General features: G+C 40.4%; 1 pseudogene; it reads left to right on the top strand.

Annotated features, from left to right (window-relative positions):
- The first annotated feature begins 434 nt into the window (after positions 1 to 434).
- LOC149143679 (pentatricopeptide repeat-containing protein At2g13600 pseudogene) lies at positions 435 to 2,668 on the top strand (annotated as a pseudogene).
- The last annotated feature ends 614 nt before the right edge of the window (positions 2,669 to 3,282 follow it).

Genomic DNA, 3,282 nt, shown 5'->3' with positions numbered 1-3,282 from the left:
GATCCATATTAACTTATCAATCAATATACTAGAAATGAGACTCTTGTAATCCATTAAGCTATTGTGTTTTTTTTTAAAGAAAAATACTACCTTCCCACAAACTTAACTGTTATAAAAAAAATTAGCATCTAAAAATAATTAAAACTACGCCCAAAAATGAAGGACAGAAAAAGCAATACAGAAAAACAAATATCCGTGACCAAATTTCCGAAAAGAGAAATTTAAAATTGCAGGCCTGGTGCACACTTAAAATATGGGAAGACTACGAAATAGCATTATATAACTACTTACCAGAAAATTTCCGAGTCTCTCACTAAGTAAATTGGTTGTTCATTCCCTCTGTTCTTTCAATCGATGTAGGCATACTGCACGGCCTTTGGTTTCGATTAAATTCAACGAGAAGAGTTAGAAACCAGCCATGACAATGTCATCACCAGGGTGGGTTGGTGAGTCTGTGAGTATCGGGACTATACAGAGATAAATTATGCGTAAGCTGGTTGGATTGAAAGAGACAATTCAGATTACGCATATGATGTTATGGATTACTCACGATGTTGGAGTGCATGCGATTCACTCCTGCAGGCGTGCCTAAATAACAGAACCCTCTGGGAGGGCAAACAAGTCCATGCCCACATCATTTACTCCGGCTTTCACCTGGACAGTTTTCTGCAAACTAAACTTATGAGTTTGTACGTCAAGTGCGAGGCTTTGTGGGATGCTCGCTGTGTGTTGGAGCAGATGATGCCTCAGCGAAATGTGGTTCACTGGAACGTCATGATTTCAGCTTATTCCAAGCACGGGTTAACTGAAGAAGCTTTCACACTGTTTCATCGAATGCAAAGGATGGGAATTGAACCTGATCAATTTACCTTCACGGCTATTCTCCCAGCGTGTTCTCATTTGAGATCTCTCAGAGTTGCCAAGAAGGCTCACCAGGGGGTGATTAAGACTGGATTTCATTATAACGTCTTTGTGGGGTGCGCTCTTCTAGACATGTACTTCAAATGCGGGAGCCTCGAGGATGCGCGCAAAGTGTTTGAAAAAATGACTGAACGAGACGTGGTCTCATGGAATGCAATGGTTGCTGGATGTGCGCTGAATGGGTGTGTGGATGAGGCTATGGAGTTCTTCCAGAAAATGCCCCAGCGGAATGTAGTTTCATGGACGGCCATGGTTGCAGGGTATGCTCAGCATGGATTTATGGACGAAGCATTGAAGCTTTTCAAGAAAATGCCGGTGCAAATGCAAGATGAAGTTTCATGGACTGCAATTATCTCAGCATATGCACAGAACGGGCAATTTGATGAGGCACTGAAGATTTTTCGAAACATGCCTGAAAGAGGCGCATTCCCCTGGACTGCATTGATTGCAGGATACTCGCAGAATGGGTATTTTAACGAGGCTCTTGAGCTTTTTGGTCAAATGCAACTTGCAGGTGTAAAGCCTAACGCACCAACACTTGCCAGTGTTTTGCCGGCCTGTGCTCACTTGGCTGCTTTGAAGAGAGGCAAGACAATTCACAAAGCCATATTTCAAAATGGGTTTCAGTTCAATGTTTTTCTGGGAAATGCTCTTGTAGATATGTATGCTAAATGTGGGAGTATAGGAAATGCACGCAAAGTGTTTGACAAAATGTATAGACGAAATGTAGTTACATGGACTACCATGATTGTAGGATATGCCATGCATGGGATTGGCACGGAAGCAATCGAAGTCTTCAAACAAATGCAGAACTCTGGTACCAAACCAAACAGTGTTACATTCGTGGGCGTTCTCTCTGCATGCTGTCATGCAGGCCTTGTAGATGAAGGCTGGCAATACTTTAATAGCATGAGTAAAGATTATTACATCGAGCCTGTAATGGAGCATTATTGCTGCATGGTCGACCTGCTTGGGCGAGCTGGTCATCCGGTTGAGGCAGAGGAATTCATCCATAAAATGCCTATGAAACCTGCTGCTGCTTTGTGGGGATCTTTGCTCAGCGCTTGTAGAGTCCATGCAAATATGGCGTTAGGAGAACGTGTGGCTGAATGCCTTTTTGCGTTGGAGCCACATAATGCTATAAACCATGTGCAATTATCTAATATCTATGCAATGTTTGGTAGATGGCAAGATGTGGAAAACTTGCGAAATTTGATGGAAAAAAGGAAGGTACAACATATGCCAGGATGCAGCTGGATTGAGGCTAACAACAAGATCCATGTTTTTGCTGCAGGAGAATGATCATGCCCAACTAAAAAGGATATTTATATGAAATTGGAGACATTATCTGGGCATTGTGAGAGGTGGGTTTGTGGCATGTGCCTAAGCCAACCTTTTGCTGCTTGCAGGAAGATAGAGGAGTGGAAAACACAAGAACAATATTCTCTGCCACCAGTGGAAAACTGGCATTATATTTGAGTCCACGAACAGATCATACGCAGTGACTGCTGATCTGCGTAAAATTCAGTGCCTCTTGTTATTGCTCAAGATATTGTTAGGGATGCTGAACTTTTCAAATGACTTTGAGGATGGACAGTGTTCCTGTGGGGATTATTGTCAATGATTTAAAAAACAAGAATTAAGCACTAAATTGTTAACCATAATCTCAGGTGTATTATCAACCTTGCAAGGAAGGGAGGAGGTGTTATTTTACTTTTTGGGAAACTGACATATCTATTTAGCCTTACTCCGTGGCTGTGGCTGTGCCACTTACTATCCTATCCGTGACAGCAAGAAATTGACGTGAAATTGTTAAATGCAAAGCATCTGCATTTCATTTTAGTAGACTATACATTGTTGAGCCATATCGCATTTTTTTTATGGATATATTTGAGTTAATGCTTCCTATGTAGCTGCTTATGGGAAGCCGTTTGCATTGTCTTCTCTTAGACCATCTGAAAATCCGTGTTTATTGTAACTGCCTTACAAACAAGCACTCTGCAGTTGCTGTTAATTAAGTGGTTTTTCAATTTTCAGCAAAAGGTAATGTTCTATTTGCTCAATTTTTGAGGGATTTCTTTAGAAATCGGTGTAAAGAAATTGCGAATTACTGTCATATCCTTGCCCACTAGAAATTGACTTGAATTTGGTAAATGCTAAGCATTTCCATTTCATTTAATTGACCATACATTATTGAGCCATACTGCGCTTTTTTATGGATATTGCTGTTCTCATGCAGTTTAATGATGATGCAGAATCCATTATTAATTTATTTGATTTGATCTTTTTATCTTTAGAAATAACTATTTTTGTAGGAAAAAAGAAAACTTTTATCAGGACAATGTGTAAAACTTACAACAC

The sequence above is a fragment of the Pinus tabuliformis genome, chromosome X (genome assembly GCF_031772625.1).
Source record: "Pinus tabuliformis cultivar Carrire ecotype Pingquan chromosome X, CPIR1, whole genome shotgun sequence".
Classification (NCBI taxonomy): Eukaryota; Viridiplantae; Streptophyta; class Pinopsida; order Pinales; family Pinaceae; genus Pinus; species Pinus tabuliformis.
The sequence above is the reverse complement of the archived record's forward strand: the minus strand, read 5'-3'. Positions and strand labels throughout refer to the sequence as shown.